Genomic DNA, 23,910 nt, shown 5'->3' on the forward strand with positions numbered 1-23,910 from the left:
TCAGATAATTGTGCCTGGCCTGGGGCTGCTTGGGGTTGACTGGCTTGGTATCCAGAAGTATCTGCTTGGGGAGCAGGGGAGCAGAAACCTTGTTCCTTCTGGAAGGTCTCCTGAGAAGCTCTGCAAAGCCAGAGTCCCCCTCTCAGCAGCCTGAATCAGTGCTATCACAGAGCAGTCCTGAGAACGCTGTCAGTCCACAAAATGTTACTGGTCTGCAATGAGATAAGTACAGAAATGGAAAGTAAGCATATAGAAACTCTCATAACAATCTTACAAGGTCTGTTGAAGACTATTAAAGTTGAGGCTAGCATTTTGCATCTTTTTTTTTTTCATTTCATCAAAATTTTTTTTATTGTAAAATATACATAACATAAAATGTACTATATTAATCATTTCTAAGTGTACAATGCAGTGGCATTAAGAACATTCATAATGTTGTGTAACCGTTACCACTATCTAGTGTATTTAATTTTACAAAAGTCTAAGTTCTTAGCAGATTAAAAACCAATTTTTTTTTTTTTAGTTTGAGAAACACTGACCTAAATCTTGACCTGTGGGCTCCCCAAAGCCTTGAGGATTTGGGGTGAAATAGGCTCCTGATTGAAGGGCTTGATTCATTGTTTAGTTTCATTTCCCCAAACTGCTGAGCTGAGATTTGCCCCAGAGAGTGGGGGGGGCTGAGGCCCAGGCTCCCTGGGCTAGAGGCATGGAGGGATGGGCACCACCCTGGAAGGGAAGGGAGGAGGCATCGTGCTGCCCGGGGCTGGGGCAGGACGAGGGGCTCTCCCTGGGCAGGGCTGCCCTGTGCTCCCAGGGCAAGAAGGCCGGATGATAGGCTGTGGGGTATCTGGCAGGCCTTCCTCCTGACTCAGCCGGGGGAGGCTTTTGTTTAGAATTCTAAGAATGTCAGCTCCAGCTGGAAGGGCCCTCAGTGACCAGTGTCTACCCTCCTTGTTTAGAGGAAGAGCTTGAGGCCAGAGAGAAAGGATTGCCCACAGTTACAGCCAGTTAGTGTTGGTCCCAAATCCAGGCCTTTCAATTCCCAGGCAGAAGCGGGGCAGGGCTTTTTGGAGTCACACAGACTGAGGTTCAAGTTCTAGCTCTGTTAGCTCTTCAGGGGCGTTGGGCATCTGTGCCCTCACCTGTGAAATGGGGATAATCCCTCTCAGGCTGGATGAGTATTGAGTCTGTGCTGAGTTTAAGGAAGTGCCTCCTAGCACAGGGCCTGGGCAGGACCAGTCGGTCCCCTGCCCCTCCCTGCCCCTCCCTGTCCCTTCCTGCCCAGTGATCCTCTTCTCAGTCTGCTGTGATCTGAGGGATCACTGTGGCTGAGGGGACAGAGGAAGGCAGACCCTCTCCCTCTGGACTGCGGAGAACAGGAAACATAATCCAGGGCCCTGGCCCATCTTTGCGGCTCCCTCCCCAGCTGGCCATCATCCCTCCGCACTTGGCTCCTCTGCCAGCTCTCTGGGCATCTCAGAGACATTTTTGTTCTTTCTGGGACTCAGAACCTTTGTAAAATGAGGGTGTTGAACCAGAAGAACTCAGGTCCATTTTGGGGAGTGGGTGCTAAAGTTTGGATGCTTTACCTTTCTGTGTCTTTTGTGGGAGAGTCAAACTTCCAGCTGGTCAGACTGGGCTGCCCCTGGGTTACCAGCCACCTGCCTCTCTCTGTCATTGCCTCTTTGCACTTTCTGACTCTCTCCTGTCTCCCTTTCTTCCTCCTTTTATGGCTAAGGTGTTTTGAGCACTTACTATTTGCCACACACCATATAAGTGTTTTACGTATTCCATCTGAATGAATCCTTAAAACTTTCCTGTGAATTAAATATTATTCCATGAGAGGAAACTGAGGTTCAGAGAGGTTACAGTACTGACCCCATAGCTTGTCAGTGGCCAAGCCAGCAGGGGGCGCTCTCAACATTATTCCCCAGATGTTGGTCGGAATAGAGCAGGCTCTATATGGTGCCTGCCTGTGCTCACCTCCTCCCTCCTGTTTTCCCCAAATGGGCTCTCACTTCCACCCCAGAGGCACTCTGCCTGGCAGGATCACTTGGGCAGTGAGGGAGGAGGGTTTGGGTTTCGGTGGAAAGTTGGTCACTCGTTGGTTTCAGTTTCTGACTTATATCTCAGGCATCGCGTTCCCTACCCCCAATCTCCTTCCTCTCCTTTCTCTTTAGATGTCCAAGAGCCGGAAGTTTCCCTAAGGGAACACCCAAAACAAGCCTCTCCGTTCATTCATTTATTCACTGAACAAATACTGAATCCTCCTACATGTCCGGCACAGTTTTAGACCCTGGGGATACGGCTGTGCACAAGGCAGACATGGTCCCTGCCCTCATGAGCTTACATCCTGGTGGAGGAGAAAGACAGTAGAAAAGCTTATGAGGGGTGCATGGAGAACATGAAAGGGGTGATGTGTTACAATAATAGGTAGTGACCATGGCAGGGAGTGAGGGGTCTCCACAGATAGATGGGCAGGGGGCAGTGTGTTCCCAGCAGAGGAAAGAGCTAGCGCAAAGACCCAAAGGCAGGAGCCAGCAGGTGTGAGGAAGGGGCACATACAAGGCCTGCTTAGCTGGATGAGGTGAGCAAGGAGGTCTGGTGCAAGGGAGGGCCCAGCCATGCAAACCTGTGGGCTGGGCGGGGTTGCATTATATTCTGTGTGATATGAAGCCTCCAGTGATGTGATGGGGTTACGTTTGTAAAGGATCCTTCGGCCACTGTGAGGAGGATGGATGTAAAGTGAGCAGGAGTGCAGGAGGGAGAGATGAGGGTAGTTTGGACTAAGGTGGGGTCAACAGGTTGGAGAGACAGGGTCGGATTCAGGATCTATGTCACAGTGGAGCCAACAGGATGCTGATGGGCCGGATGTGGGCTGTGGGATGAGGGCTGACCCCTGGGTTTTCACATGGGCAGCTGAGTGGAGGGGTCATCTACTCCTATGAAGAAGTCTGGGGACGGAACAGATGTGGCGGCTGCAGGCTGGGGAGAAGCAATGACTCCATTTAGCCATCATGGCAGACGTTGCTGGCTGCCCTCCCCATATCAATTCTCTCCTTCCTTGTAACAGAAGCCTGACAGTCTTTTCTTTAAGTATTGACCTTTTGCCCTTTTCCCATCCTCCTCCTTCCTTCCTGGAATGGAGCCATGATACTAGAGGTACAGCATACACCTTGTGACCATGAGGATAAAAGCCACGTGATAAGATGGCTGGAGCAGGAAGGTAGATGGAGCCTGAGTCCTTGGTTATACCAATGAGCTGACATACCAGTCTTGGACTGCCTGCCCCCAAGTTCTTGTTATGGGGAGCAAGTTTTTCCTTTTACTTGTTTAAGCCACCATTTTGTGGCTTTTCATTGTATGCTGCTGAATGCAGTTATAGCTAATGGAGTCATGCAGAGTTTGAGATTTGGGGGGGGGGCCAGAATTCAGTCATTCATTCAAGAAATGTGTATTGAGGACCTATTATGTACCAGACACCCTTCTAGGTGCTGAGAATTCAGCAGTGAATAAAACAGGCAAAAATACGTGCCCTCAAGGAGTTTACACTCTGGTGTAATCTGGAAGCCAGACCTGAGTTCTGGACTGTACATTCTCATTTGATCCAAAGGTAGCAAGGTTTGAAGCACAAACAGGTGACGGGGCTAGAGTGTGGCACATCTGTTCTCACAACCTTCCTCACCCCCCCCCCCCAACTATGTTCGTAAATCAAAATGGTCAACGTATTTCTCTAGTGTGTTCTATGAACCGAACACGGGGCTGCATTCTCTATGAGGCAGGTGTTTTATTATCATCTCCATCTCGCAGGAAGTTTAAGAAATCAGCACCCTGAGACTTCCCTGGTGGTGCAGTGGTTAAGAATCCGCCTGCCAACGCAGGACACATGGGTTCTATCCCTGGCCCGGGAAGATCCCCCATGCCGCGGAGCAACTAAGCCCGTGCGCCACAGCTACTGAAGCCCACGAGCAAGAGAGAAGCCCGCGCAACGAGAAGCCACCGCAGTGAGAAGCCCGTGTACCGCAACGAAGAGTAGCCCCCGCTCACGGCAACTCGAGAAAGCCCTCGCGCAGCAACGAAGACCCAATGCAGCCAAAAATAAGTTAAAAAAAAAGAAATCAGCCCCAGTCACACAGCTAATAAGCGGCTGTGCTGGGATTTGAACCCAGGACTTTCTGACTTCAGAAACTCCACTGCACTCACTGCCCCCCTGGGCAACCTCGTGGCCCCTTTTCCCTACACCCCTTTTGGTCATTGTTTGACAAACCATTTCCTGATTTCCCCTTTCTCCTTGCTTTGGGCGGGGACAGTGTCTCTTGTTCGTCTGTCTAGTCCAGGCACCCTTCATTCATTCGTCCCATTTTTCAAGTGGATTTCCTTGCAATGAGTGCTAGGAATGCAAGACAAGTCACAGAACAACACACTAGGACAGGCAATTAATAGGAGTCACAGTGTACTGGGTGTTGGTATCAGAAGAGTCAACAGAAGCACAGAAAAGGGTAACCAAGTCAGATCGAGATAGTGGCGACCAGTCAGGGAGGACTTCATGGAGGAGTTCACACCTGAGCTGAGTCCCAGAGGAGAAGCAGGAGTTGAGCAGGTGAAAAAAAACAGCGGTGGGTATTTCAGACAAAGGGAGCATCACGTGGAGGGCTGAGAGAGGCGAGGTGGCAACACGTGGGGGTGACTGAGCTGTGGATGGAGAGGCAGTAGGGAGGCACGAGGCTGGGAGGCCACGCAAGGCGTTGTCAGTCAGGACAAGGAGTTTGGACTTGATTTGGTAGCCACTGGGGAGCCACCGATGGGTGGTGAGCAGGGTGGGTCCAGGTCAGATTTGTCTGGGCAACCCATAAACACTTGTTGCTGGAATGAACCCATGGAAGAAGGAATGATAACTATGGGGCTCCGTGCAGGGAGGGGACGGTTGAATGAGCTGACACCTGGATGCGGGACACCACTTCTCTCACCTCCTCCTCCATGACTCCCATGACTGGACCAGCACCATCACTCTATGGGATCTCTACGGGAGCCTCCACACCAGCCCCCCCCAAATGCTGCCCCGGCCCCTCTACAGTGTGTTCTCGAAGGCAGTCCCATGACCCTCTGGAGTCAAGTTCTCCACCACAGCGCTCTGCCCGATGCCTTTGCCACCTCAGCTACATCAACATGGAAGAAGCAACTGCCACGCTCATCCAGCCCTTCACCCTCAGCGACTCTGGCATGTGCAAAGCTGGCTTTAGCGGGAATGATGCCCCCAGAGTGTCATGGGGAACATGGGACAGGACAGATATGTGAGCGATGAACTCAGAGCAAGAACGGCGTCCTGACCCTGAAGGGCCCCCCCTTGACCTGGGCTGACGTGGAGGAAGACCCGGCATCATGCCCTGTCCCACGGCTTCACGTTGCCCCGAGGAATACCCTGCTCCCTTCACCAAAGCTTCACCGAACTCTAAGACCAAGAGAGAGGATGACCCAGGCGGGGTGTGAGACGTCCGGTCCCCCCTGCCCCCCGCCCCACGTGTGCCGCTGCCCAGGTGGTGCCCTCCCGGCAGCCTCTGTTCATGCCACCGGGATGGATGTGGACTCGGGAGCGGTGCCACCCACACGGTCCCCAATAGTGAGGGCTAGCCCTGCCCCCCACCAGCATCTGGGCTTGGCCAACAGTGACTTGAGGGATGACCTCATAGAGATCCTGACAGAAAGAGGTTATGGCTTCACTACCACAGCTGGGAGGGAACTGGTGCTTGACGTTGGGGGGACGCAGTGCTACGTCACCCTGGACCCGGAGCAGGAGACGGCCCTGCTGTGTCCTCCTCCTCCTTCCCCTAGAAGGGCCATGAGCTTCTGATGGTCAGGAGGTCGCCCCTGGCAAAGAGAGGTCCAGATGCCTGGCAGGAAACTCTCTGATCCCATCACCTTCTTCTCTTCCCCTGCTGTCCTCAGCAGGCCAGCCAAGGCCCTGCTTCAGGGCTTTTGTACAGCAGTCCCCCCTTATCCGTGGGGGATATGTTTCAAAACTCCCGGTGGATGCCTGAAGCCGCAGATAGTACCAAACCCTATCTACATATGTGATGTTTTTTCCTTTATCCTATGTATACATACATACTTATGATAAAGTTTAATTTATAAGTTAGGCACGGTAAGAGAGTAACAACAATAATAATAAAATAGAACAATTATAACAGTATACTGTAATAAGTTATGTGAATGTGGTCTCTCTCTGGCTCCCTCTCAAAATTTCTTATTGTACAAATTTAATGCCTTTTCCATCTTAACTAAGCATTCACTGTGCACAGTGGCCGTAACTTTTGTAATTTGAAGCATGACGGCAAAACTAGCTCGAATTTCTTTACCTTCTTCACAATTTCATGGATAGACGATTCGGTCAACCTCAGCATAGAATTTTTTTTCTTTCCTTGTTAAGTCCACAACTTTCACCCTTTCACTTAAAGAAAAACTTTACTCTTCTCTTTGGCGTATCCGAATTGCCAGCATCACTACTCTTGTGCTTTGGGGCCATTATTTAGTAAAATAATGGCTGCTTGGACACAAACACTGCGACTGCTGACAGTTGTTCTGATAACCCAGCTGGTTACTGAGTGAGTAACAGGCGGGATGCACTGGACGAAGGGATGATTCTCGGCCTGGGCAGGATGGAGCCGGACCGCACGAGATTTCATCATGTGACTCAGAATTGTTTACTTTTGTAAATTTCCAATGAATATTTTCCGGCTGTGGTTGTGGTGGGTAACTGAAACTGACGTAAGGGAAACTGCGGATAACCGGGGACTATAGTACTTGCTGTTCCCCTGATAATCACACAAATGTCGCCTTATCCACAGCAAGGCCTTCTTTGGTCACCCTCCCGACCCTGCCCCCAGCATCACAGCCTTTTCCTTACCCTGCCTCATTGTATTCACAGTATCTATGTATATTCTCTTCCCCCTATTAGGAGACAAGTGTCTGTCCAGTCCTGAGTCCGTCCTGTCCTGAGTCCCTGGCACCTGGAATAGGGCCCAGCACACAGTAGGTGAGGTGCTCCACAAATACTTGTTGAAGGAAGATGCCTGGGCCACTGACAAAGCCTGTGTGGCCTATAACCAGGTGTTTGTCCCCCACCACCACTGCCGTGACCTCTCTGTGTCTCCAGCTCCAAGGCACTGTGTCTCCCACCAGCTGTCAGAGGGATAGTGGAAATTTCCATTAGAAACTGGAACAATAACCAAGTTCCCTGAGCTTGGCTAGAGAGGCGGAGAGGAAATTTCCATGAACCATGTCTGGCAGCCTGACAGAGTGGCCCAGGAGCCCAGGGAGGGGCCAGGGGAGGACCAATCTCATGGACCTCTAAACCTGCCCCAGCCCAGACTGGTGTGCAACATCCTTTACAGATCTGCAGATCTGGAACTCCATCTGGGCTTATCTCACACTAGGCCCAGCCTGCTGGGGCCTCGGGCGTCCTCCAACCCTGGAGCCAGAGGGACCTTTAGCCATCATCAAGTTCAATTCCCTCCTTTTCAAGATGGAGAAACTGAGGCCCAGAGGAGGGAAGCAATTTGTCCCAGGTCACACAGAAAGTTAGTGACAGACAATGGACTCAAACTCACTGCTCTGCCTGGGTTTTTGCTTCTCTTCTCTTCCACTCCTTCCCTCCCTCCTGCCTTTCCCTCCCACCGTCCTCTAGCTAATCTTTCCCGAGGGCCACTTCCGGCCAGCCCAGTGCCCTGGGCCCTGAGCTCCCCACCCTGGAACCTCAGGACTTGAGGTTATGTCATTGCCACTTCCTCCTGTGAGACCTCCAGGGCTCCCTGCCCCTCCACTCTACACTCTGTCCCTGCCACCAACTTTGCCACACATTTAAAAATCCTGATGCCCTGGTTGCTCCCCATATCAATTAGATTAGAACGTCTGGGGGTGGGGTCCAGTCTTCAGTATTTTTTTAAAGATCCCTGGGTGATTCCATTGCAGCAAAGTTTGGAAGCCACGGTTTTGGCCTTGATTAATATCACCACCACCTCCTGTCCCTTGGTCCCGAGGTTGAAGATTAGCTGGTGATACAGTATATATATTTTTTCTTCCAGATCTACTTTCTGTTGCATGGGCCTGGGCCTCAAGCCAGACCTCAGCTGAGCAAACCTCTCTCCCGCCTGCTCCTGCCCTTTGCCCAACTCTGGGCTTCCAGTCTGACTAGACTGTGTCGTCTGACCTGCCTCACCAGCACCAGGTGATCATTAAATATTTGCTATTAGTGATAGCGATGACCTCAGTCCAGCCAAGAAGATCTTTGATGTGGAAGAAAGAAAATGGCTTTGGTGTCAGGCAAACCTGAATTCTAATTCTAGCCAGTTCTATTTGCTGTTTCTGGGTCTTAGTTTACTCAGCTATGAAGGGAGGTTGAGTGAGGGGTGAAAATGCCTACCTTATAGTTTGCTGTAAAGCTCAAATATACTACCTAATGTCGTGGTCCAAGCACGGGTTGGAAAAGAATTTCCAGACACAAGGCAGAATGTAAGGAAGATAGAGTTTATTAAAGTGAAAGGGTCACTGCAAGAACAGCGGGCCGAATTCCTGGTAGCCAGAGAAAGTCGATAATGAGCATGGGTTGCTTGTCTGCTGTTATAGCCAGGGAACCTGTAAGTCATCTGCTGACTGGGCAGAGTACGTATACTTTCAGCGTGCTGAGCGGAGATAAAGGGGGCAAATGTCTTTCCTTATATGGATGGGAAAGGGACAGGGCATGCTGCTTGGGAGGGCGCTGGGACGTTGCAATGGTCACATTGTGACAGAGTGATAGGAGTCCTGTAGGCCTTTGTCCCGGCAATATTGGCCCTTTGAGTTTACCTTGTTTTTTGTCCTTGGCGCACACCACACCTAATACATGTAGAGGGCCCAGCAGCTCCCCATCCAGTTCCTGTGGGAACAGGCTGCTCTTGCCCAGATGGTGGGCAACTGTGACTGTTTCTGTGGGTGGGAGAAATGGAGCCTTAGGAAGGAAGGTGGCTGTGACCCTGCCCAAGGGGCTTCCTCCCAGGGCAAGGCACCTGCAGTGGAGAGGTGCATGGGGAAGGCAGAAGTGGAGGGGTGTGGGTCATAAGCGGTCAGCTGGAGAGTGCCACCACCCTGCCTGGGATGCAGCATGAAGTCCTCGGTGGGGCTTTCTCTTGGGAACCCACAAAAGCATCCCATGAGGACAGAATCTGCATGTGGGTACCTGCCATGCGCAGAAGCACCAAAGTCCAATTGCAACCATGCCAGGCAAAGAATAACTCTCCTACTTCTATCTCTTCCTCCGAGCTGTCAGAGAGAGGAAGCTTTAGACCAAAAAGAACCTGAAGATTTTAATGGAAAACAGGACTGGACTTTTTGTGACTCAGAAAATGAGACTGCGCTTGTACACCCAAGAGGGAAAGGGTACAGGAGCATCTCGAGCAGGAACAAGGGTCTTCAGAGAAATTAAAGGGGCGCCTGCAGGAACGAACCATGGGACTGCCGGTGCCAGGCTGAGTCCAGCTTGATCAGCGACCGGCTGCACTGGTGTTTGTATTATGAAGCCAGTCTGTGCTGGGCATTGATGGAGCTGTTGCAGATTCCTGTGCTGCCTTGGCAAGGCCCTTTATTTCTCTGAGCCTCAGTTTCTCTAGCTGTGAAATGCCTCTGTTTTTAAATGGCCCTGCCAGACTTTGCCAGTCTGTAAAAACACCTGAGGTCTCGTAGTTTTAAGCAGGAAAATTAAGTGTGTCCTAAGCCCAAAGTCTGAAACAAACTCAGGTGGGCCTCAGGAAGCCAGGCAGCAAGCTGAAAAATGATCTCCTCTGATAGTGAGGAAATAAAACAGTCTTTAAATTTGTTGTTTAGAGGTTAATTACAATGTTATTTTAAACAGTTTTATTGAGACAAAATTTACATACCATAAAATTTACCTCTGTGAAGGGTATAATTCAATGACTTTTAGTGAGTTTATAGAGGGGTACAATCATCACCACAATCTAATTTTAGGACATTCGATCATCCTAAAGAGATATCTCATGCCTATTCCCACCCCCAGCCCTGGAAACCACTAATCTATTTTCTGTCTTACAGATTTATCTTTTCTAGACATTTCATATAAATGGAATCGTGCAGTATGTGTTTTTTGCATCTGGCTTCTTTCACTGAGCATGGTGTTTCTGAGGTTCATCCATGTTGTACCGTGTATCAGTACTTCATTCATTTTTATGGCCAAGCAGTATTCAATTGTATGGATATACTACATTTTATTTATCTTTTCATCATCGATAGATGTTTGGGTTGTTTCCACTTTTGGAAAATGCTTCCTTGAACATTTTTGTATAAGTTTTTTTTTCTTCTTCTTCTTTTGGCCATGCCATGCGGCTTGCAGGATCTTAGTTCCCCGACCAGGGATTGAACCCACGCTCTCAGCAGTGAAGGTGTCAAGTCCTAACCACTGGACTGCCAGGGAATTCCCATTTGTCTTTGGAAATTCCCATTTCCATATAAGTCTTTGTGTAGACATATGTTTTCAATTCTCTTGGATAGACTCCTAGGAATGAAATTGCTGGGTCATATGATAGATAACTCTATGTGTAACTCTTTGAGGAACTGCACATTGTTTTCCAAAGTGGCTGTATCATTTTTATATTCCCATCAGCAGTGTATGAACAGTGTTCCAATTTCTTCACATCCTGACACTTGTTGTTTCCTTTCTTTTAAATTATAGCCATTCCGGTAGGCGTGAAGTGGTAACTCCTTGTGGTTTGGATTTGCATTCCTACAGTGACTAAAGATCCTAAGCATTTTCTCATGTGCTTATTCGCCATTCATAAATCCTCTATGGTGAAATATCTATTCAAATACTTTGTCCATTTAAAAATTGAATTATTTATCTTTTTTATTTAGTTGTAAGAGTTCTTTGTATATCCTAGATACAAGTTCATTAGCAGATACGTGATGTTTAGGAATATTTTTCTCCAAGTCTGACTTATCTTTTTTTTAGTTAATTTATCATAAATGTAAAGGTTTATTTCTGGACTCTCAATGTTATTCCATTGACCTGTATATCTATTCTTATGCCAGTACTACAGTGTTTTGTTTATGTGGTTTGACAGTATATTTTGAAATCTATTCTTATGCCAGTACCACAGTGTTTTGGTTAAGTGGTTTGATAGTATATTTTGAAATTATGAAGTATAAATCCTCCACTTTATTCTTCTTTTTCAGAATTGTTTTGCTTATTTTGTGTCCAATGCATTTTCATATTTTAGGATCAGCTTTGGAGGCTGGATCAGGACCAGCTTGCCAATTTCTGCAAAAAAAATGTCTGCTGGGAGTTTGATAGGGATTGAAGTGAATATATAGATCAATTTGGGGAGAACTGCTATCTTAACAATACTGAATCTTCCATTCCATGAATATAGTTTGTCTCTCCATATATTTATATATTTTAAAATTTCTTTCAGCAATATTTTGTAGATTTCATTGTACAAGTCTTGCACTATTTTTATTCCTCAGTGTTTACTTCCTTTTAATGTGATTATGTGCAATGTTATTTTATTTTATTTATATTTATATTTATTTATATATTATATTGAGGTATAATTGACATCTAACATTATATTAGTTTCGAGCATACAACATAATGATTCAGTATTTGCATATATTTCAAACTGATCACCATAAGTCTACTTAACATCTTGTCACCATACATACATAGGTACAAAATTTTTTTCTTATGATGAGAACTTTTTAAGATTTATTCTCTTGGCAACTTTCAAATAGGCAATACATTATTATTAACTATAGTCACCATGCTATACATTACATCCCCATGACTTATTTATTTTATACCTGAACATTTGTACCTTTTGACCTGCTTCACCCATTTCATCCATCCCCTACCCCTCACCTCTGGCAACCACCAATCTGTCCTCTGTATCAATGAGCTCGGTTTTTTTGGTTGTTGTTGTTGTTTTAGATTCCACATAAGTGAGGTCATACAGTATGTGTCTTTCTCTGTCTGACTTATTTTACTTAGCATAACACCTCGAGGTCCATCCATGTTGTTGCAAATGGCAAGATTTCATTCTTTTTTATGGCTAAATAATATTCCATTGTATATGTGTGTGTGTGTGTGTGTGTGTGTGTGTGTATGCCACATTTTCTTAATCTATTCATCCATTGATAAATACTTAGGTTGTTTCCATGTGCAATGTTATTTTAATGCTGAAAGAAAAAGAGAAAGCAAGGAAAATAAAAATATCCTGAGTAGGCTTTTGATAAATGATTGAGCAAATGATTGTCTGTTCTACTGATGGGATATTCTGGGATTATTAAAAGTGGTTGTTATGTGTTTCCCCCAGAAGGATCATTCTGACCATGGAGAATGTAGAGGGTAAGGACAATACTGGATTCATCTCCCTTTTCCTGGGACTGAGCAGACAGCCAGACACAGACTAGACACTCCGTGTGGTAGCCACTCATGCCGGCCACCAAATATTTGTTTCTTCTCCTGTTGTACTTCCCCACCCCTTGAAGTTAATTGTGGCCCTGTGACTTGCTTTAACCAATGAAACGGGAAAGGATGTCCTATACGTCAGCAGAAACTTTAAGATCCAGTGTGCAACATGCCATACTTTAACCTCTGCAGAGGTGGCCGGGTGCACCTCAAGGCTGCTCCATCAGCCTGGCCCTGGAATGAGGATAAGGAGTAGAGACACTGCCAATGGACATGTAGAGTAAACAAGAAATACAACCTGCTTTACACTGCTGAGATATTGTTGTTGTTACTGTGGCATAACCTAGCTCATCCTGACTAGTATATGGATACATGTTTGTTGAAAAAGATGAATGAAACTAAAGGGCAGAACATTAAATTCTGTCTTCTCTAAAATTATGAAAAACAATGTCTGAAAATGGGCTGTAAACTTAGGGAAATTAAAGTCAGCTAGAGTGTTAGAGGAGGGGATTTGGGGTGAACTGTTTCTCTTTTAAATGTGTTTTTTGGATTCCTGGACCTGATTCCAATGTCTGAGTTGGGGGCGGGGGGAACTTCCCATACAACACTGAGCAATTCTCAGACCCAGCAGGGCTTCTGAGAATTCAACTCAATTTTGACACTTTCTACCCAGAGACAATGTCAGATTCCACAGGTTTAAGAGCTCAGTCCCACAAGACTAACCCCTTCCCCCACTTCAGATGCCAGTTGCAAGCTCAGGTTATCACCTGTGCTTCTGACCAACCAGCTATAGATCGGAGGTTCCAACAACCCCCTCCTTGGATCTGATTAATGTGCTAGGGTGGATCACAGAACTCAGGGAAATACTTACTGACATTTACCAGTTTATTAAAGGATATGATAAAGGATACAGATGAACAGCCAGATGAAGAGATACACAGAGTGAAAATTGAAAATTCTAAGCTTCTAATCATGGTTTGGTTTTTCTGGCTACAAGCCCCCATCCAGGAGCCATCCAGGAGCCCACCCAGAGTCACCTTAATAGAACAAAAGATGTTCCTAGTGTTCTTATCACTTAGGAATTTATGAGGGTTTTAGGGGCCCTGTGTCAGGAACAGGGTCAAAGACAAATTTTAGAACAAGAGATGCTCTTAGTGTTCTTATAACAGAGGAAATTACAAGGGTTTCAGGAGCTCGGTGCCAGAAACAGGGCCAAAGACCAAACATATATTTCTTATAATAAATCACAATATCACAATGTGTTTTAATGGATATTCAGCCTCACTCGTAATAGGAGAAATGTGAAGTAAAAGAAAACCAAGTTTCCATGTTTCGCATAGCAGGGTGGCAAAGAGCAAAAGGTTTGATAGCACACTCTGTTGGCAGGAGTGTAAATTAATCCAATGTGAAGACGCGCACTCCAGTGATATCAGAATCCCCTTTGACCTGATAATTCTGCTTCTAGGACTTCATCTTACAAAAATCCTTGCACACAGGCAAGTAATGTACCGAAGAAAACAGCTTTGGGGGACTTCCCTGGCGGTCCAGTGGTTAAGACTCCGTGCTGCTTCCACTGCAGGGCGCATGGGTTTGATCCCTGGTGGGGGAACTAAGATCCCACATGCTGTGCGGTGTGGCCAAAAAAAAAAAAGAAAACAGCTTTGTCTTTTACCCCCACTGCCTGTTTAGACACTTTCTGCAGCCGTCCCTTGGTTGAAACTGAGAGCAGATTCCATGACTTCACTGGACGCTCTCAGATTTAAAAAGTTTCCAATCACTGTAAGTCACGAAACAGTTTCAGTAATTTGAAAGAGTGGAGAGTCGCAACTTCAGACCATTCAGAGATTTCCTCTCCCCCAGCCCAGGCTTGCTCCATGGGTGAAGACATCTTCTTTCCTTCTCCCCTTCCTCCCTCTTTTCTTCCCTCCCTCCATTCCCTTAATCTCTGTTGAGCACCTACTGTGTGTCAGGAACTGTTCCAGTCCTGGGGAAAGAGCGGTGGCCAGGCAGGACTGATGACCTCTGGGGTCATCGGGATGGCAGGGGTGCTGAGTGCCCAGAAGGAAAATGAGGCTGGAAAGGGTTATCAGAGGTACCTGGTAGGATGGGGGTGCCAGTGGGTGCCGGGTATCAGTTTATATAGGTGGTCAGGGAAAGCATCTCTGATAAGGTGACGTTTAAAGAGAGATGTGAAGGAAGGGGTGGCCAGAAGTTCAGCTGTTTGGAGCCAGGCCCAGTTTCATAGGCCTTGGGACCTATGCAGTTACACGGGGCCCTGCGCTCAGAAGGGTCCCACGCTTGGTTTAACACTCTGCTGTTGCTATCTTGACATTCTTTTTTTTTTTTTTTTTAATTTTTTTTAAATTAATTAATTAATTAATTATTTTTTGGCTGTGTTGGGTCTTCATCTCTGTGCGAGGGCTTTCTCCAGTTGCGGCAAGCGGGGGCCACTCTTCATCGCAGTGCGCGGGCCTCTCACTATCGCGGCCTCTCTTGTTGCAGAGCACAGGCTCCAGACGCGCAGGCTCAGAAGTTGTGGCTCACAGGCCCAGTTGCTCCGCGGCATGTGGGATCTTCCCAGGCCAGGGCTCGAACCCCTGTCCCCCGCATTGGCAGGCAGATTCTTAACCACTGCGCCACCAGGGAAGCCCTATCTTGACATTCTTAATTTTTGAACAAAGCCCTGCATTTTCATTTTGTACAGGACCCCAGAAATTATGTAATAGGTCCTGTCTGGGGCAAAGTGAGCTCCAGGCAGAAGGAATATCAAGTGCAAAGGTGAAGAGGTGGGAATGAGTTGGCAGCTTGAGTTTGGAGTAGGAAAGGAGCCATGGTGGCGCCATGCCTGGCTTCTCTATTTCTGCCTTTTGAGCCTGCACCCCTCCCCCCACTGCCCACAGTGGTTCTGACCCCCCTCCCCCGCGGGAGGGAGGGAGCAGGGAAGGTTATAGGGTCAGGAAGGGTGTGACTTAACTGCCCTGTCTTGAGCTAGTTTTCTCGCTCTCCAGGTTTGGCAGGGGTTTAAAGCTGACTCTTTCTTCTTGGGGATGGGGCCTCTTTCCTGGAAGTCTTGCTCTTGGTGGCCACTTCTGGAGACCTCTCTGGGCTGGATCTAAGGTCGCCCCAGGCTGACTCTCCTCTGTTGCCCAGTTCTGGTCTGGGGGCAGCACCGACCCATGACCTGAGCATGCAGGAGTGAAGTTCCTTCCCACCATTGCGTTATTTTCTGCTACTACTAATCCCTTTGGGATTCTTGGGCAAGAGTCAGATACCAGGCCACGGAGTCCCAGGGGGTGCCCTCCATCTCTCTGACTGGTCTCCCTGAAGCCCCCTCACCAGGCTTGAAGTGAGAGGAAAGCCATCCCATCCTACCCAACTCTCTCCAGAAAAAAACGCTCTCTCTAATCTCTAACTCCAGTCTCCGCATTGCCTTCACAGTAAAGCCCTCCCATCTTGGTGAGGCTCTCTGCATTCTAGCCTCTCCCTACCTTTCTAATGTCATCTGTTGTCACCAGGTCTCCTATATTTCAGGCCCAGAACCTGATTCTTTAAACTTACCCCACCACTCACACCTCTGCACCTTTGCACATGCTGTTCCCTCTGCCTGGAAAGTTCTCTCCCCTCCTCATGGCTTGGTGAACTCCTCCTCATCCTCTAAGACTCACCCCAAGTGGCAGTGAATCTCTGTAAGAAATCAGTCCCTTCTGCATTGCACTCCCAATGCACCAGGCATGGTTGAGATTGTGGTCTTGAGTCAGATTCCCTGGGTTTGAATTCTGGCTTCAATATGTGTATGAGTCAGGAATTTTGCTTCAATGATGCTGTGTAACAAACCATCTCAAAATTTGGGGGCTTACAACAAGCCTTTATTTTCCTCACCCATTGGCAAAGGGAGGGAGTAAAGAGTTGAAACAGAGTGATAGCTGGCATTTATCAAGCTGTCACTCTATGCCAGGCTCTGTGAGCACGTCACATGTATTATTTCATTTACTCCTTATGCCAACCCTATATCATGGGTATTATTAACCTGTTTTAGAGTGGAGGAGATAGATGTCCAGAGAGGTTACATAACTTGCTGGTAAGTGGTAGAACTAAGATGTGAACCCAGGCAAAATACACTCATGTGTCTCACTGCTTTGCTGCCTCCAGTGAATGGAAGCACTTGTTTTGGGGAAAAGACAAGAATGTGTTCCAGACAGCTCAGGCACCCCCATTCATCCTTTCTCTTACTCTGAGTCTGCTGAAGCCCTTCCTGATGGTCTCCCAGCTCAGAGCCTGACTTCTGAGGCCTTTGGCTCCTTAGGCCTGCCCAGGAATCCAGTCTCCCTGTTCCTTCAAGGGCTGAGACTGGCACCTGGTAGGGCAGATGGATGATGCACAGTTTACCGGATAGGTTCCCCTTTCCAGGGACTGGACTCAAAGTCTTACAGGGCTCTGGGATCCTGGAGCAGTGGAGTCACTGGGCCTCAACCAGGTGGGCTGAGCTGCAGGAGGGCAGGGAAGGGAGGTACCCTTGGCTGCCCTGGGGCTGCTCTCACCCTACCTGGGCTGGAAGGAGTTGGAGCAGAGCAGGGCAGGGAATGAAGTGTCCTAGCCCCATAGTTTCATTCTTTGATACCAGTACTGTGTAGCAGATAAGAACTGGCCTTTGATTAAGGCCTGACACTAGCCAGCTGGGTGACATTGGACAAGTAGGATCCTCCTGAGCCTGTTTCCTCATCCACAAACAGAGATAATGACAGAACCCTATTATGGCATACAGTGTATCTAATGGACTTTGCACATGGCAAGTGCTCCATGACGGATCACTGTTCTTACTTTTATTATTTTTGTCATTCAGCTCTCAAATATCCACAACCAAGTTTCATGGTTAAGTGGCTTTTCTCCCCCACGCACACCTCCAGGTTCATTTCCCAGAGCCTGGATACTTTGGGAGCTCCATGACCTGGAGTATGTCATTTCTCTTCACTCGGCTTCAGGTTTTCTATCCATAAAATGGGGACCAACACACTCAACATGCAGGAATGCATGAGGCCAAGTGAGATTTTTTTTTGCGGTTAAAAAATATATATATTTATTTTATTTATTTAGGCTGCACTGGGTCTTAGTTGCTGCACGCGGGATCTTCCTTGTGGCGTGTGGGCTTCTTAGCTGCGGCATGCAGACTCACTTGTGGCATGCATGTGGGATTTAGTTCCCTGACCAGGGATCGAACCCAGGCTCCCTGCATTGGGAGTGCAGAATCTGACCCACTGGACCACCAGCGAAGTCCCAAATGAGATAATTTAACAGTCCTGTGTCCCTTTGCTGAGCCTCAGTTTTCCAATTTGTAAATGGGTTAATAGCGTTATCTGGATCAAAGGAGGTAGTCATGGCAACTGTTTAGCACATGGCTCTGCACACGGCAAGAGCTTAATAAACTACAGTTTTAAAAACAAGTCTAGGGCTTCCCTGGTGGCGCAGCGGTTGAGAATCTGCCTGCCAATGCAGGGGACACGGGTTCGAGCCCTGGTCTGGGAGGATCCCACATGCCGCGGAGCAACTAAGCCCATGAGCCCCAACTACTGAGCCTGCGCGTCTGGAGCCTGTGCTCCGCAACATGAGAGGCCGCGATAGTGAGAGGCCCGCACGCCGTGATGAAGAGTGGCCCCCGCTCGCCGCAACTAGAGAAAGCCCTCGCACAGAAACGAAAGACTCAACACAGCCAAAAATAAATAAATAAATAAATAAGTCTTAAAAAAAAAAAAATTAAATGTTTAAAAAAAAAAAACAAAACAAAACAAGTCTAGGACAGAGCAGGTGTTTCAAAAATGGAAGCTGAATCCAAGACACCTTTCAAGTTTTTATTCACTATGATAGGATATATTTCATCACGTAGAATATAATCTCCATATTGTCCTTACTTGTTTTCATTTCCTAGAGCCTACCTGTTCTAAATGATTGGATTTTCTATGTCACTTTTCCTAAGCATAAGGGTAATGGGGATTTAAGTAATTCTTGTATGTTTGTCTGAACATGTTGAAGTAAAGACCTGTTTCATCCTATTACATTATGATTATATACATTTTGTTATAATATAATAAAGAAATGTATGTTCCTCTAGTACACTGCAGTTGACAAACAACCTTCATATCCACTGTTTTATTTACTTCTCCTAACACCTCTGTCAGGTTGGTGTTATTATCTCCATCTTACAGGTAAAAAAACTCAGGCCCAGACAGCAGAAGCAAGAAGAACTATAATTCTGCAACCTGTGGAAGGAAAACCACATTCACAGAAAGACCGACAAAATGAAAAGGCAGAGGACTTTGTACCAGATGAAGGAAAAAGATAAAACCCCAGAAAAACAACTAAATGAAGTGGAGATAGGCAAACTTCCAGAAAAAGAATTCAGAATAATGATAGTGAAGATGATCCAGGACCTCGGAAAAAGAATGGAGGCAAATATCAAGAAGATGCAAGAAATGTTTAACAAAGACCTAGAAGAATTAAAGAACAAACAAACAGAGATGAACAATATAATAACTGAAATGACAAATACACTAGAAGGAAACAGTAGCAGAATAACTGAGGCAGAAGACAGATAAGTGACCTGGAAGACAGAATGGTGGAATTCACTGCCGTGGAACAGAATAAAGAAAAAAGAATGAAAAGAAATGAAGACAGCCTAAGAGACCTCTGGGACAACATTAAACACACCAACATTCACATTATAGGGGTCCCAGAAGGAGAAGAGAGAGAGAAGGGACCCGAGAAAATATTTGAAGAGATTATAGTCGAAAACTTCCCTAACACGGGAAAGGAAATAGTCACCCAAGTCCAGGAAGTGCAGAGAGTCCCAGGCAGGATAAACCCAAGGAGAAACACGCTGAGACACATAGTATTCAAACTGACAAAATTAAAGACAAAGAAAAATTATTGAAAGCAACAGGGAAAAATGACAACATACAAGGAACCTCCCAAAAGGTTAACAGCTGATTTCTCAGCAGAAACTCTACAAGCCAGAAGGGAGTGGCACAATATATTTAAAGTGATGAAAGGGCAGAACCTACAACCAAGATTACTCTACCTGGCAAGGATCTCATTCAGATTCGATGGAGAAATCAAAAGATTTACAGACAAGCAAAAGCTAAGAGAATTCGGCACCACCAAACCAGCTCTACAACAAATGCTGAAGGAATTTCTCTAAGTGGGAAACACAAGAGAAGAAAAGGACCTACAAAAACAAACCCAAAACAATTAAGAAAATGGTACTAGGAACATACATATCGATAATTACCTTAAACGTGAATGGATTAAATGCTCCAACCAAAAGACACAGGCTTGCTGAATGGATACAAAAACAAGACCCATATATATGCTGTCTACAAGAGACCCATTTCAGACCTAGGGACACATACAGACTGAAAGTGAGGGGATGGAAAAAGATATTCCATGCAAATGGATATCAAAAGAAAGCTGGAGTAGCAATACTCATATCACATAAAATAGACTTTAAAATAAAGAATGTTACAAGAGACAAGGAAGGACATTACATAATGATCAAGGGATCAATCCAAGCAGAAGATATAACAATTATAAATATATATGCACCCAACATAGGCACACCTCAATACATACGGCAACTGCTAACATCTATAAAAGAGGAAATCGACAGTAACACAATAATAGTGGGGGACATTAACACCTCACTTACACCAATGGACAGATCATCCAGACAGGAAATTAATAAGGAAACACAAGCTTTAAATGACACAATAGACCAGATAGATTTAATTGATATTTATAGAACATTCCATCCAAAAACAGCAGATTACACTTTCTTCTTAAGTGTGCACAGAAAATTCTCCAGGATAGATCACATCTTGGGTCACAAATCAAGCCTCGGTAAATTTAAGAAAATTGAAATCATATCAAGCATCTTTTCTGACCACAACACTATGAGATTAGAAATCAATTACAGGGAAAAAAACCATGAAAAACACAAACACATGGAGGCTAAACAATACGTTACTAAATAACCAAGAGATCACTGAAGAAATCAAAGAGGAAATCAAAAAATACCTAGAGACAAATTACAATGAAAACACGATGATCCAAAACCTATGGGATGTAGCAAAAGCAGTTCTAAGAGGGAAGTTTATAGCAATACAAGCCTACCTAAGAAACAAGAAAAATCTCTAATAAACAATCTAACCTTACACCTAAAGGAAGTAGAGAAAGAAGAACAAACAAAACCCAAAGTTAGTAGAAGGAAAGAAATCATAAAGATCAGAGCAGAAATAAATGAAATAGAAACAAAGAAAACAATAGCAAAGATCAATAAAACTAAAAGCTGGTTCTTTGAGAAGATAAACAAAATTGATAAACCTTCAGCCAGACTCATCAAGAAAAAGAGGGAGAGGACTCAAATCAATAAAATTAGAAATGAAAAAGGAGAAGTTACAACGGACACTGCAGAAATACAAAGCATCCTAAGAGACTACTACAAGCAACTCTATGCCAACAAAATGGACCACCTGGAAGAAATGGACAAATTCTTAGAAAGGTATAACCTTCCAAGACTGAACCAGGAAGAAACAGAAAATATGAACAGACCAATCACAAGTAATGAAATTGAAACTGTGGTTAAAAATCTTCCAACAAACAAAAGTCCAGGACCAGATGGCTTCACAAGTGAATTCTATCAAACATTTAGAGAAGAGCTAACACCCATCCTTCTCAAACTCTTCCAAAAAATTGCAGAGGAAGGAACACTCCCAAACTCATTCTATGAGGCCACCAACGCCCTGATACCAAAACCAGATGAAGATACTACAAAAAAAGAAAATTACAGACCGATAACACTCATGAATATAGATGCCAAAAATCCTCAACAAAATACTAGCAAACAGAATCCAACAACACATTAAAAGGATCATACACCATGATCAAGTGGGATTTATCCCAGGGATGCAAGGATTTTTCAATATACACAAATCAATCAATCTGATATACCATATTAACAAATTGAAGAATAAAAACCATATGATCCTCTCAATAGATGCAGAAAAAGCTTTTGACAAAATTCAACACGCATTTATGAGAAAAACTCTCCAGAAAGTGGGCATAGAGGGAAACTACCTCAACATAATAAAGGCCATATATGACCAACCCACAGCAAACATCATTCTCAATGGTGAAAAACTGAAAGCATTTCCTATAAGATCAGGAACAAGACTAGGATGTCCACTCTCACCACTATTATTCAACATAGTTTTGGAAGTCCTAACCACGGCAATCAGAGAAGAAAAAGAAAGAAAAGGAATACAAATTGGAAAAGAAGAAGTAAAACTGTCACTGTTTGCAGATGACGTGATACTATACATAGTGAATCCTAAAGATGCCACCAGAAGATTGCTAGAGCTAATCAATGAATTTGGTAAAGTTGCAGGATACAAAATTAATGCTCAGAAATCTCTTGCATTCTTATACACTAACAACAAAAGATCAGAAAGAGAAATTAAGGAAACAATCCCATTCACCACTGCAACAAAAAGAATAAAATACCTAGGAATAAACCTACCTAAGGAGGTAAAAGACCTGTACTCAGAAAACTATAAGACACTGATGAAAGAAATCAAAGATGATACAAACAGATGGAGAGATATACCATGTTCTTGGATTGAAGAATCAATATTGTGAAAATGACTATACTACCCAAAGCAATCTACAGATTCAATGCAATCCCTATCAAATTACCAATGGCATTTTTTACAGAACTAGACAAAAAAATCTTAAAATTTGTATGGAGACACAAAAGGTCCCAAATAGCCAAAGCAGTCTTGAGGGAAAAAAATGGAGCTGGAGGAATCAGACTCCCTGACTTCAGACTATACAACAAAGCTACAGTAATCAAGACAATATGGTACTGGCACAAAACAGAAATATAGATCAATGGAACAGGATAGAAAGCCCAGAGATAAACCCACGCACCTATGGTCAACTAACCTATGACAAAGGAGGCAAGGATATACAACAGAGAAAAGAGAGTCTCTTCAATAAGTGGTGCTGGGAAAACTGGACAGGTACATGTAAAAGAACGCTACCTAACACCATACACAAAAATAAACTCAAAATGGATTAGAGACCTAAATGTAAGACTGGACACTATAAAACTCTTAGAGGAAAACATAGGAAGAACACTCTTTGACATAAATCACAGCAAGATCTTTTTTGACCCACCTCCTAGAGTAATGGAAATAAAAACAAAAATAAACAAATGGGACCTAATGAAACTTAAAAGCTTTTGGAAAGCAAAGGAAACTACAAACAAGACGAAAAGACAACCCTCAGAATGGGAGAAAATATTTGCAAACGAATCAGCGGACAAAGGATTAATCTCCAAAATATAAAAACAGCTCATGCAGCTCAATATTAAAAAAACAAACAATCCAATCCAAAAATGGGCAGAAGACCTAAATAGACATTTCTCCAAAGAAGACTTACAGATAGCCAAGAAGCACATGAAAAGCTGCTCAACATCATTAATTATTAGAGAAATGCAAATCAAAACTACAATGAGGTATCACCTCACACCAGTTAGAATGGGCATCATCAGAAAATCTACAAACAACAAATGCTGGAGAGGGTGTGGAGAAAAGGGAACCCTCTTGCACTGTTGGTGGGAATGTAAATTGATACAGCCACTGTGGAGAATATGGAGGTTCCTTAAAAAACTGAAAATAGAATTACCATATGACCCAGCAATCCCACTACTGGGCATATACCCAGAGAAAACCATAATTCAAAAAGACACATGCACCCCAAAGTTCATTGCAGCACTATTTACAATAGCCAAGTCATGGAAGCAATCTAAATGCCCACTGACAGACGAATGGATACAGAAGATGTGGTACATATATACAATGGAATATTACTCAGCCCTAAAAAGGAACGAAATTGGGTCATTTGTAGAGACGTGGATGGATCTAGAGACTGTCATACAGAGTGAAGTAAGTCAGAAAGAGAAAAACAAATATCGTATATTAATGCATATATGTGGAACCTAGAAAAATGGTACAGATGAACTGGTTTGCAGGGCCGAAATAGAGACACAGATGTAGAGAACAAACGTATGGACACCAAGGGGGGAAAGTGGCGGGGGTGGTGGTGTGATGAATTGGGAGATTGGGATTGACATATACACACTAATATGTATAAAATAGATAGCTAATAAGAACCTGCTGTACAAAAAAATAAATAAAATTAAATTAAAAAATAAAAAATAAAATAACATAAAAATAAAAAGGAAAAAAACCCCAAAACTGAGGCCCAGAGAGAACAATGAGGAGCCTTGCCCAAAGTCACATGGTGAGTTGGGGTAACACCACCAGGACTTGGATCCTGTCATCAGGCCTGTGCCCCACAGCTGTCTCTCTGAACGGGCTCAGAGCTCCCTGAGGGCAAAGGGGCGTCCCTCC

General features: G+C 45.0%; 1 long non-coding RNA gene across 1 annotated transcript; it reads left to right on the forward strand.

The window, feature by feature from the left end:
- The first annotated feature begins 5,732 nt into the window (after positions 1 to 5,732).
- Positions 5,733 to 14,104, forward strand: LOC309616446. Its single transcript, XR_014237485.1, has 2 exons — positions 5,733 to 7,574; positions 8,079 to 14,104. It is a non-coding gene; the product is annotated as an uncharacterized lncRNA (long non-coding RNA).
- Positions 14,105 to 23,910: the final 9,806 nt, after the last annotated feature.

The sequence above is a fragment of the Balaenoptera borealis genome (genome assembly GCF_965194805.1).
Source record: "Balaenoptera borealis genome assembly, chromosome: 1".
Lineage (NCBI taxonomy): Eukaryota > Metazoa > Chordata > Mammalia > Artiodactyla > Balaenopteridae > Balaenoptera > Balaenoptera borealis.